General features: G+C 34.3%; 1 protein-coding gene across 1 annotated transcript in view; it reads right to left on the bottom strand.

The window, feature by feature from the left end:
- LOC106876365 (receptor expression-enhancing protein 1) overlaps nucleotides 1-14,362 on the bottom strand; it is a 189,950-nt gene that overhangs the window by 157,830 nt on the left and 17,758 nt on the right. The window lies entirely within an intron of this gene.

Genomic DNA, 14,362 nt, shown 5'->3' with positions numbered 1-14,362 from the left:
AATATATTCAAACTTGGGAAGATGGGTTTCTGAATAGTGTATGACAACCTGTTTAATACTGGGGTCAATAAATATACTGTAGCTCCTGATAAATTGTTAATTTTTTTTTTTTTTTTTTTTTTTGAGATCAACAATGTATTAGTAATTACTTAACTGCATTTAAACTCCAGGTTTGACACTAGATCCTTTGGTGCTTTTGTGGAGTTCTTTATCCTCTCACGCCAGATGTTTTGTCTAAGTACTGACAACAGCAAAATGTATCATGCTAATAACCACATGTAGAACATGTACTTCAAGCCTGACTCATCTGAGATAGAGAAACCTTCTTGACATGCCTCTCTGCATACCAAACACGACCTATAATACTCCAGATACTTTGTATGTGGCTCCGTTTGGACTATACACATGAAGTGTTGTATACCCCTTCAAAGTCTCACACACACACACACACACTATTGCAATGTCTGCAAGATAACCATCAGAAAAGTAAATTACGACTTTTTGCCACATATGGCTGGCAAACTCTGTTGCTTCTCGAGGTGCAACTGCCATCCAAAGAGGAACTTTGGGGTAGCAGACCTAACATGCTGCCAGGCTAAATAACACCTGTTTGGAAGTACCTTTTAGTAAAATTCACTCTATTGCAAACATTGGGATCAGACCCTTGGTTACCTTCCTGCCATCACTTTTCTTGCAAATACTGACCTGCAGATGTCACTGGTGCTTTCCGTCCTCCTCTAGAAAGTTCACAATAACAACCTTATTCAGTAATTTTCAATCAAAATGGCATTGCAAACAACACTTCAGCTACTGCATTTATTGTCTGCCTTGCCCCTAATTTTACAAACAGCAAAATCCTAGCTGAATTCTCTTTATTGACTCAACCTTCCTCATTATCTATGTGCAAAAGAGATGCCAAATCCAAAACCATTTCTAGTCATTTCAATCCAAAGTCATCCAGCCCTTGGTAATGTTTCGTCCATTACCTTCAAACAAATACCCTTCTGAACTTGTTACCATCTTTAAAAAATTTCAATACTTCTATCTTTACGGGGTATCTAATAAATCTATGTAAACATGTGTGTTCCACCCTCAAAAGTGATAATCCTACTGACCCCTAATATCAACCTTTCAAAAGTGATAGGGGGAGTTATAAATAACTACTTTAAGTCTCTTTTGTCAGTACAACTTCCATAGACCTCGATTGCTTTTCTATATCACACACCAATGAACCCTTAAAGTCAAGAACTTTAAAACGGATGTGTTGTTCTTGACATAAGTAAAACTAAATCTGACACAAGAATGTTCTAGCAATGTTACCGGCTTATGAAATGTCTCAGTTCTCAGATTAGAAGGTCCTTATCAGACTGCTTCTGCAAATATGCATCAACAGATACTCATTGTCATATACTTAGGATTTGGTGATACTTTGCTCACAGTTCTTTTAGTACATTTACTACCTTCTAACTGTCACTTCTAACCACACAGTCCTTCACAGATGATACCACCAACAACTCCTTAACCTTCTTCATGCAGACATTATCCACATGTTAACAAGATATCTCACACCAGACATCAATCACAATCTAATGATAAAACAACTTGGTCTCCTTCACTAAACAAAGTAATTACATTTAATAATATAATTTCAACATAATAAGCTAAAATGTTCAAAATCATTAAACATGAAAATCTTTTATAGCTACTACTATATACAGTGTAAGCAAAACCATGTCAAGATTTTCTTTTCAGCACCAAAAAATATCCTAGTCCTAATCAATTTTACTAATCTTCCACAAAACACAAATGTGATCCACATTAGAAGGCTGACTGCATATATGAGATGACATTGTTGCTACACAAAGAAATAACCAAGATTGTGTTAGAAAAAAAACCTCCCCAAATAAAGTGTCCTTTTGGTAGGTAAAAAGCTTATTCACCAACACACCAATAGTCCATGAATGTACTCTCTCTCATTTACTGATACTTATTTTAGCTTTTGTATGTAAGCCCATCACCATCCCTGTTGTGTCTCACTCACTAAAAATCATTCCTCCGTCTATCCTACTCAGAAATGCAATACTCTGGAAAAACCTCTTTGCCCACATTTTTCTCCAAATTTAAATATTGATTTAAATATCAACCTAACTAATCAGGAAAGGCTATTTTCCCCCCTCTTCCACCTAAATAATACAGAATTATAGTGAGATATCAACAGAATAAAATATGAAGAGCAATAATGTCTTCTTGCTGAAGGAGACAAGATTGAGACATCCCCTTTGGAGAATGTTTCCAAGGTCACTGTTCCAATGTAGCTTCAGAATAAGCTATGCAAGTTGCATAAAAATGATACTTCAGTGCAGAAAGTTAAGGAGAAATGAAGGATGGTATGAACTGTGTAAGAATGAACATTGGAAGTGACAAAAAAATAGGCTGATGTACAGGAGGGAGAGTATGAAGAGGGTGGTGCTGACTGAACCCTAATGCACACCACAGTTGATAGACATGAATAGAAGAGAATGCCAGCAGCACAGGCCATGATAATGTGATCTGGCAGGAAGCTAATGAGAGATGAATAGAACATAAAAGCAGACAGTTTTGACAGGAAATTTGCATGCCAGACATGTTCTAAAGCTTTGTTTATGGTGAGGGCAGCAACACTGCTTTCACCAAATTTTTCAGAAGGTGAGAGCCCAATGAACAGTTATATGGGAAAGTAGATCTCCAGTGGACCAGGTTTTATGAAAGCTATACGTGTAGTCAAGAAAGAGGGGAAGAAATTCAAGAAATTGGAGAAAGTTGTTATTCATGGCTGTCTCCATCACCTTAGGGATATTGGCAGTGAATGTGACTGAATGGTAGTTGACATTGTCAGAACAACTTTTTGCGAATAGGAAATACTATAACATGTTTCCGAAGATCAGGATATATCCATGAAGAGAGAGAAGATTTGGATGAAAGACTTGGTGAGTATGGGAGCTAAGTCTGGGGTGCATTCTTTGAGGGTAATGGAAGAAACTTGGCTAGGGTTCATGGTCTTGTTAGTTTGAATTTACTGAAGATAGTTTTACATTTGGCATGCATGTATGCATCATGGCAAGCTCTAACTCCACGAAAAATCTAGAAATGAAAAGAGAAATTATGTGGATATAGATATAATAATTACATGGAAGAATTTGAGAAGTGAGTACCAATTGAAAAATTCTGAATTTCTTTTCATTATGTCAGCATCTACACTTAGTTTTAACAAGTATTGTTGTTAGATATTCACTGAGGAGCTAGAAGAATATTGAATGTTTATGAAAACCGAAACAGTAAAATATTGAACAAGATATACAAGCAATGAGATAAGATTTATATTGTGAGGAAGAAAAAGAAATACAACATTTCTTGCTGGCCCCTTTATGACAGAAAAGAATTGTCAACTGATGAAGTAACTATAAACTAGGATTAATGGGAGGAAAAAGTAGAAGAGGGAGTAAAGGTAACAAGTGTTAGCAGAGGAAGTGGTGATAATCTGAAGAGAGGATAGAGTAAAAGAAGACAACAGGGAAGCATTATACAGAAATACCAACAGATGTACAACAGTGTGTGTATGTATAAAGAAGTAAAATAATTTTAACCATAAGAAAATGCATAGTAAAATCTGTAGAATCTAATACTCTTCAAAAGCTGGATTATCCGGCAATCTTTTTTTCCTTTCTTTTTTTTTTGGCTGATGATTTGAACAAAGTTTATAACATCATCACTTCTGTTTAAATGTCCACTTTTCTGTGTATCCATCCCATAGGTCAAATGAAATTTGTTTCAGGCAGATTTTTTTATGACTGAATGCCCTCTTTGTCACCAATCCTCACAGGTTTTCATGGGCAATTGGAAACTTGCATGATGATGTCTAGCTAAAGTAACATAAACACACATGTCTATCAGTTTTTGTTGACCAAATCCACTCACAAGGCCCTTTTCAACCTCAGTCTATAGAAGACACTTGCCTAAAGTGCTACACATTGGGACTGAACACATGACCAAATGGTTGGGGAGCAAACTCCTCAACCATAGCCATGCCTCTGTGTGTGTGCATGTATACATACATGTGTGTGTGTGTGTGTAACTATATGTGTGTGTGTATGTGTATGTGTGTGTGTGTGTGTGTGTGTGTGTGTGTGTGTGTGTGTGTGTGTGTGTGTGTGTATATATATATATGTGTGTGTATGTATAGACAAACACATATGTGATAGAATGATACACACATCTATGATAAAATTATTTAGTAGTCTGTGCATGGTTATCTCAGAGTAATTCTGAATTCTACAATCACATCACGACAGTAGATCTAAATGTCACATCTCCTGCACAATAGTAGCAAAAATTAAAGTAAACAATACAAGATGGGAAGACAGAAGTAGAACGACGGCAGTGGAAGAAAGAAGTGTTAGTGCAATGTATATATTTTCAACATTTGTGTTCGTTGTATGTATGAGTGTCTGGGCATGTATGCATGTGTTTGGAAGAATTCCTAGGCACTCATTTAAGCAAACTGGATGTTATCCACTTTCCACTGCAGCAAACATAGCCATCAAATATATTCAGACTTAGTCCAACTGTCTCTCTTCCTCCTGCTTTCTCTCTCTCTCACACACACACAAGCATATATTATGAAATACCTTGCAAAATCATCTCGTGCATACTCAAAATAATTTCCCCCAACTTCTCCATCTTTCTTTGTCATATTTACATACGCATATACATTTATTCATTCTTTCACTTGTTATAACCATCGGACTCGATCCCTGCTGGGGCTTCTCTTTCACAGTTTTATTCAACATCAACCTAACCCTTTGTATTTCAGTTTATTTCACTGATCTCTATTTCTGAAACTGGTCAGTAATGGGACACAAAGACAAATAACATTTGGTTTTTAGACAGGTAAAATTACACCCCACCATGAAGGAAAGTAAGACACATTAGGAGATATAGCTCTTGATGTCCTGCGTTCTGTGAATGACAAAGGAACAAGAGTAAGCACCAGTGCAAGGCCTTTTATCATAAGTTATGTTTAGTTAGGGATAATCTGGAATCAAACAATAAATAAAATACCCATGAACCAACGAAGGAGCTGCCATGCAGTACTTTAAAATACTAAAAACAGCAGCCAAGTCTCCATCAAAATCACATATTATAACATTTTATTTTTAAACAAAGAAAAAAATTAAATTTTAAAAAATTAGATATAGTATATACACAGGTCTAATATGAGACTGAAGGACAACTAGAGGAGCCACTATGTAGTTGACTATTTACAAATAGGAGCTTAATTGCAATAAATCGCACATTAAACGCATTCTAAAAGAAAGGTCACTTTAAAAACTATGGTACTTGGTATGTATATAAACAGATAATCATGGCTATAAGATTTTTTTCCTACATATCCATTTAGCTGGAGCACATCTGCAGGCTAAACAATATCTATGTATGTTTATAGCCAATCACCTACATCAATGAGTCTTAGGTTTGCTTGGTAATTTATTCTGTTAACGAAGCATTTTGTCACTAATCCTACTTCTTATGCCTAAGTATAAACCGAAGAATCTATTTTTAAAAGCCTAGGTTATTGCCAAAATGCTATCTTTAAGATAATACCTAAGTGCTATATGTATGTACATATGTAAGTATACATATACAAACACATATATGTACATACACCACTTTGTATATATAAATACACCCACTATATACACATAACTATGTACATATACAAACACACACATACAAGTCCCCATATATGCACACACACAAACGCATGTATACATACACACATATATTCATGGTGTCCTGGCAAGAATATTATATGAAGAACAGGATTATGCAGGAAAGTCCTGAGGAAACAAATACACAAGAAGCTACTGTGATGTGGAGGATATAACCACAAATATGAAAGAACACTGGTGAAATAACCTTGTAAAGACTTCCATAAAATGCATGCGTAACAGACGAGACATAACAATCTGGGACAGAGGGAAGTAACAATGCACAGATGTTGAAATCAATTGCCCAGCAGATATCCACGTAATGTTTAAAGATCAATGAAAGGCAGAAAATATCAATGCTGTGCTCGTGAAATTTGTAGTTACTTCTGTAATTTTAGATTTCTGTTAATAATTATTGGGATATTTGGTTATGTGACTGATTGTATCACTACCTATCGAGAGAAGCTGGGTTTTACAAAACCAGAAAGAAACTACCTTATCAGAAGGTTACAGAAACAAGCTATCAAAGGAACATGTATAAAACATCCAAGAAGTTCACCATGTAATAAGATCTGCATATGCAATGACATTCACATTGCACCCATACATTTTTATGTGCATGCATATATGCATGTACACATACAAAACTACCCTGCTAATGTCTAAATTACCATTAGAATCGGTTTTGTCAGTCAGAAAATGACTCTCCACTTGTGAGAAATCTGAAAAACCAGGAAATTTCATATAGTGTACATAGATGCAGGCATGAATTTCAAAACAGCACACACTGATACCTCACATCTAGTTGTTTGAATTTCACATTCTCAACCATTAGACTGGATACAAAGTGGTAAGATCGGTGCTTCTCAAACTATCTGATGTAGCATAGCAGCAGTTTTTTTTTCCCCATTGTGCCAGGGACCGGTAATATTTCTCAGTAATATTAATTTATACTGGAAACAATATATATAATGAATATAATAAAAGTTGACAATTTTTTTTTATCTTATATTTATTTTGTAAACAAATAATACAATATTACATAAGCATTTGATAAACATTTTATAATGTTCGTTTCTTTTCTGGAAACTTGCTGCATACCGGCAGCTGATGACTTGCAGACCGGTACTGGCCTGCAGACCACGACTTTGAGTAGCACTAGTTTAGATGATCTATTCAGAATATCTAGACAAATGTATAGGAAACCCAAGTGCACACAGTCAGTGGTTAGAGGAAAATGTAACAGAAAATTAAGGTTTTTTCTTGTAATCATTGGAAAAGGGGTACTTATTGATGCTTATTTCCAACAAATACTTATACTACACATACACATATTTACACACACACACGAACTGCTCAGCTACATACAAAGTATAATTATAGTATGCCTCGGTTTTTAACCTAATTTTGATTCTTTACTTTTAGACATGCCAATGATTTCATGAATTTCATAATCTTTAGATTGATACTTTATTCCAGAGGTAATTTCATATTGCATAATTCTGGTACACTTGAAAAAAAAAGTCCTGATTCGACAATCATATATGTATTTACTCTTATATAACTTCATGACTACATAGTCATAACAATTTTGAACCCTCTATAACACTAGCTGTTTTAAAATTTCACAGAAATGCGTATAACTGAAGTGAAAATGGGCACTTGATCTCACAATTTGCCGCCTTACAATTTATCACCAGCTCTCAGGATAACTCCAAAGGTCAACCAGCACATAGGCGTCAATAAAAGCCTTTCCACCCACTCTCTCTGATGACTACTAAAAAAATGTATGATTTTCTTTCTCTGCTTCTAACTACCTACTATCACCACACAGATTTCCCACACTTGTCTATATATTCCAAACAAAGGAATTACCTATATCACCCTTCAGATCAAGTCTTGTGATCAAAAACAAGAAATTTGAATAACCAGATATGGATATAAGGTGCAAGCTGTCACACACACACACACACATTTTTCACTCACTGTCTGTCTTTCACAGTATTTCACTAAATTTTTCTCTGTAGATTTATCTTACTTCAGTGTATCTTAGTAATTGAAATAACAACACTGGACAACCAGTATCAAAAGTAGCAGTTATAAATTATCCCACTGCATGACAATATTTTAGTACATTGTCTTGTATTTGTATTTCTGTAAATATGTTAGATGTATTTATGCATATATCTGTTTGTATTTACATCTATATGTTAGTGTGTGTGTGTATCCATACATAGTTGCTTATGTATGTATGAATATATGTTTTTTAGTTTAATAAGATGTTCTCAGCCACTTATGAAATTGAATGTGATATCAGAGAATATCGGAAAGACAAACTAATACATATTACTTTAATATAACAGGGTCGGCCAAAAGTCACCCGACGGTAAACCAAAATTCCATAAATACTATCTGTAATTCTGTATTGACTAAAATGGAAAAATGTGTTGCTCAAGAAGGACTTCAGTTTGAGCAATTTTCATGATATTTCATATTTAGATGCTTTTATTAAATTCATTCAGTTGTTAAACATAAATAAATCTTGGAATTAAATGGTTTTGATTTACTGTCAGGTGACTTTTGGCCAACCTTGTATAATACATACATACACAAATATGCACAGACAAATATAACATCCATGTACAGCGATAAATGATGTTATCAACATGCCAGAAACAACAGCCAAATCACTTTCTAATCAAAAGTCAACATTTTAATTACTAAGGACTCATTGAACAATCATTGCCAGAAAGATTCTGATCTAACAGGACTGAATCAAGGCTAACCCGAGAGCAAAGAACAACAGAAACAAGTACAGGACGTGATGGTGGGATATTACTTACTCAGAAGTGGTGGTGGTGGTAGTGGGGAGATATAGTTCAATTAAGAGAATGTAAAATGTTCACTAACACCTGTTATCTAGGAAGAACCTAGTTTATCTTCATGTTTGCAAATGAAAAGGTGAGCTGTGATGGCAAATTAAAATGTTTAACTTTGGGTTTAGAGATTGCTTGGGTGTTATTATGAAGACCAAGACAGTGTATGTAAAAATGGTCGCCTAAGCAATGCCCAGTTTCACTTATATATGCAGAAAAGGAGCCTTTAAAAGTAACAAACTAAGTCTTACATGAAGGACAGTTTCTAATTAAGATAATGCCAAGTTTTTGTCTCTTTTGAAAGAGACGAGAGGATTAGGAAAGATAGCAGCTAAAAGGTCAAGAGAAATGAAATGAAAGCTGCACTAAATAGTTTGTGAAAAAGGAAAAGTAGATAAGTGAACAATCATAGAAATGGGAATTGTGTTCAGAGTAAAAGTGCAGAGGTTCTATCAATAACCTGTGAAAACGACTACTAAAGTAGTAAATATTAGGATTATTTTTTGCTATCATATGTTACTAGTTTTCTTGGAGTTTATTGTTTTATTAAAACAAGACAGGTTAATTTGATAATAAAAGTTGAGATCTTTTATAATCATGCAAAGCTATCCAACCTAGATTTGAATGGAGAAATAGAATATAAAAATATGAAATTTATAGTATTTTATATATATTACAAAGAGGTAAATGAAGCTGAACATGCACAAAGAGTGTATAAGAATATTTATTTATATAAATATTAATGCACTTAACCAGTTTCACATTTGTACGATTTTCAAAAGTGTCAATTTTGAGGGATGTGGAGCTGTGTCATAGGTTTAAGGGTATAATCAATTTAATGAATCCCGTCAAAATGACAAAAAGCTTAAAATCATTCCCATACCATATATTTGACAGAATATAAAACACACTTTTTTTTTTTCTCAAAAAGATGTCTTAATAAATCACTCCAGGTCCGATATGCAAGATTGCTTTGAAATATTACATGCTTTAATGCTCTGAAAATTCTTTGTCCTGAATATGTGCTGCAGAAATTAGGGTGCATTTAATATGCCTGCACATCTTTTATGCCATCAAATACAGTATATGAAATCGATCATTCTTGAATGATGAATATTAAAAGAAGAAAACAGTATCAAAATATGTTTTTAAAGAATCCTTAATTTTGGAATTCCTGATTTTTGTGACTGATAAGGTTCTAATTACAGTCAAAGAAAGGGTTAAAGATTGATTTCCAAACATTTTTACTAGAATATAAATTAACTGAAAGGCTAGTAATATGACAATGATAACAGTAATGAAAACAGTAAATCAAATAATGATTTTCTTTCTGCTCAGTGGATATTTCAACTGACTTGTTTTCTTAATATACATATTAAAATATAACAACCATACGCATGTATGTAAGTATGCACCGTCCTTTCTACCCATTTATTCCTGACTATTCAATGGTTCATTTGTTGAGTGTCAAATGTTTTTTTCCAATACTGGTCTGCATTTCTTCATATCAATGAGTACATAAAAGGTTATATTTTAATCCATATTGGATTTCAAGAGTCAGTGTTCTATGTTCAATGAATTCATTTTAAGTTTTTCACATTACAAACAAATGTTCACTTTTATTGACTGGTCAATTGAATGATGTAATATTTTCATATATTTTCTATGCTTGTTGAGGGCTAGAAATGAATTTTAGAGACTGAGTATATATACTTGATAACATTAAAAGTATCTTAAAATATAGCATCAATGGTCAAAGTACTTTTTTTTTTTAATTAAAAACAAACCTTTAAAATATTAAACTAAAATACACTAGTGTATATAACATTTCTACTCAGAACTGAATGTTTTCTTTTCAAGCGGTAGCAAACATACCCACAAAATTCTATAGTACTTTTTTTCCCCCACCATCTTTTATTTTAAAACTAAGTAGTGTACACCATCAGAATGAGAATACATGAAGCATGTTTTGATAAAGTGGATTTCAAAGCGCCTAGGCAATGTTTAACTCTTTTGACACCAACCCACCCAAGATTGCTTCCTAGTTCAATGATACAAATTTTTTGTTTTAAAAAGCTAATCAAAATTTTATATTTACTTATGTGCCAAACACCATGCTTGACAAAGTTATTTTACTAAATTCTTGATTATTTTCATAATTAATTTGAATAAAGTCAGTGTATTTCAACAGAAATCTGGTAACAAAAGGGTGTTAAATATTCATTTATAAATATCATTGTGACGCAATATGACTTTATTCCTAAGGTTACCTTTCACGATCATTCTCACCTTCAATTACAGCTCCTTAACTTTTCACTAAACTCCTCCATCACAAATAAACAAGGAAACCCTGACAGATGAAACAATGTAATAAAAAAAAAAGAAATTTTTTTGGTCTTATTTGCTATTCATTAAAAATGTAGATAATTGTTCCTTCTTTTAAGCATGTGTCATATGACTATATTTTGTTAACTTCAGTAATGACTAAATTTTTAAAAAGTATAAATAACAACAACAATAATAATAATAATAATGACACTGCTATTCTGCCAGGTAAGTATGTTTTACTTTTTCTTATTACCGCTAACACACCTTTTATGACACTACCACCAAGCCACACTCAGCTGATATACCTTTTCTTTCCCTTTCATCCGACTTTTCGTCTATTTATTCCACCACCACCTTCTTGCTTCTTCACACAAAGCTTTTACTGCATTTCTCAACCCGCCCCCCACCTTAACTTTTTTTCTTTCTTTTTTGCCTGTTTATTTTATTTCATTTATTTATTTATTTATTTTTTGTTAGGAATGTAGCTTAAAAACCATGGCAAGCTTACATATCTACCAGAGTAGCAACACCAAAATAAGCAAATACAAGTATAGGTGCAGGCATGGCTGCGAGATGAAGAAGCTTGCTTTGCAACCACATGGTTTTAGGTTCAGTTCCACCACATGGCACCTTGGGCAATTAATTGTCTTCTGCTCTAGCCGCAAACTGATCAATGCCTTGTGAGAGAATTTGATAGATGGAAAATGTGTATGAAAGCCATTATATATATATATATGAAAACGAAATCGTGATGGCACCTGGGCCCAGCGTCGCCTTTCTGGCACTTGTGCCCACGGCATGTGTAAGGACTTTTGAGCGTGGCCGTTGACAGTACCGCCTGATTGGCCTTCGTGCCAGTGGCACGTAAAAGCACCCACTACACTCTCAGAGTGGTTGGCGTTAGGAAGGGCATCTAGCTGTAGAAACTCTGCCAAATCAGATTGGAGCCTGGTGTCGCCATCTGGTTTCACAAGTCCTCAGTCAAATCGTCCAACCCATGCTAGCATGGAAAGCGGACGTTAAATGATATATATATATATATATATTATTTGTGTGTCTTTGTAAGTCTCACACTACCACTCGACAACTAGTGGTGGTTTGTTTACTTCTCCATAACTTAGTGGTTTCTGTAAGAGAAACCGACAGAACAAGTACTAAACTTAAAAAAATAAGTCCTGGGGTTGATTTGTTTGATTAAACCCTTCAGTGTGGTGCCCCAGCATGGTTGCAGTCCAATAAAAGATAAAAGAAGTAATTGGTGAAGAATCTTAAGAACAAGAAGACAACAGTCCTTAGTACTGGATTAAGATTAAATACAGCAAAACTGCCAATACAGTGACTAATGCTAGGAAAATAAAATTTTAAAATAATTGAACACTTTATGAATATATTCATGTAACCATCCAATCCACATGGCATAGAAGTGAATGTAATGTCTGATTTAATTCAGGGCGAAATCAAATCTAAAGTACATAATACATGGTAGCTGAAGATTACCGTTAACACATGAAACTTTAAGCCTTGACAGACAGTTGAAATTGCTGCCTACACAAAATCACACAATCTTACACCAATCTTACAGGTGTTGCATTGCACTTTTAAATACAGGTACAAAACAAAAAACATTGCGCATCCCCTCAGATCAATGGTTCTCAACTGGAGTTCATATAAAATTTTGTTGTTAAAATTTATGTGCAATGAACTGGTTATGCTTGTACAATGCACAAAATATCAACAATTTTTTAATGCAATTCCTAATACCGTAAATCCTCGAGTATAGTCTGCCTTTAAGTATAATACGCAGGGGACTTTTAGCGGGCTGTACCTCTGAAAAACCTAAACCTTGTGTATAATAAGCACCCCTTCTCTAACTTGAGTGAAGGAGGTCGATATAACGTCCTTGGTTTGTAAACATATATACGGTAATGTCCTTTATTATTATTGTATATATAACATAATGCAAATGTGTAGTTTTTTTGTGCACTTTGTTTGCAGAAAATAAAGAAATAACTAATAACGTCAGTGAAAAATAAATACAGCTTAAGGTATTTTCGTGCCCGACATCACAAAATGTGTCTGAATAAACATTGCCGGACAGCAAATAGAGACTCAGACATTGCTTAGAAAATATTTTTCATTTTTAACCTTGTATATAGTATGCACTAGGGATTTTGACCTTTAAATTTTGGGGAAAAAATGCGGATTATACTCAAGGATTTACGGTATGCAGCTATAAAAAAATAGGATTTTTTAAATATCAAATGGTTTTGAAGGTCCACTCAAGTAACATAAGAATCAAAGGGGCCCACACATAAGAAATGGTTGAGAACAACTGAATTTGATGAGTGAACTAACAAAAGGAACCTCCAGGCAGCCACAGAAAATATTTCATTACAAAAAAGAAAAAGAAAACAAACTTATGTTTCTGATATAGTATAATATGAAATGAATGTGGATCAAATACAGTTTGAGATCAAATTCACTATAGGTATTTTGCTGAGTATTTTGATAATATACCAAATTTTATGAGCCTGAGTTCACCTTGTGGCTTCTAGCAGGTTCTGAGTGTTCTGAAACTATTACCTCTGACAATGACTTATCTCAATAGCTTAAAACCACGAAATGCAAACTTAGCACTAGATCCTTTAGCATGCAGATTACCCTGTCAAATGTAATGTATATCCATATTGTTTTGAATTAAATTGTGTATTATTTCATAGCTTCAAATTTTCATTGATGTGACCTTTCAGTTTGTCTGTCAAATCCAGTCACAAGGATTGGGTTGGCCCGAGGCTATAGTAAAAGACACTTGCCCCAGGTGCCATGCAGTGGGACTGAATCTGGAATCATGTGGTTGTGAAGCAAGCTTCTTACCACACAGTCATGCCTGCACCTGTGCCACACACCAGCAACAACATAGTGAAAATCTAATAGAGAACAAAGAGTTGAGATTGGTTTTAAAGCAAGCCTACTTACCCCACACATACTGGACAAGTCATCTTACTCTAAATGATCCTTTTCATTTATAAGACTTGTTTCGGTAACTTTTGGTGATGGAGGAAGGAAGAATGGTGCCCCTGATCCATGTCTTGAGTTTTCAAGACCTGAGACTTGGCCTAAATGCTTATAACAGAGTAGATATCTTGGAAGGCACCCAGAAGTCAAGTGTTAAGTAAACAAGGTGATGGATTATATATATATTGCCTGACAGTTCCTGACTGACTTCCACACAAAATTTTACTCATAAGGTTTTGGGTCAATTTGTGCAAGTTAGCCACAAGGTGGAACTGAACCCAAAATCAGCCAACCAAGTTACAGGTATTTAAACACACCAACACTGGTTGTCAAACAATGATGGTAGGAACAAAGACACACACACACACATATATACATGTATATATATATATATAC

Source organism: Octopus bimaculoides, chromosome 14 (genome assembly GCF_001194135.2).
Source record: "Octopus bimaculoides isolate UCB-OBI-ISO-001 chromosome 14, ASM119413v2, whole genome shotgun sequence".
In the NCBI taxonomy this organism is placed as follows: Eukaryota; Metazoa; Mollusca; class Cephalopoda; order Octopoda; family Octopodidae; genus Octopus; species Octopus bimaculoides.
The sequence above is the reverse complement of the archived record's forward strand: the minus strand, read 5'-3'. Positions and strand labels throughout refer to the sequence as shown.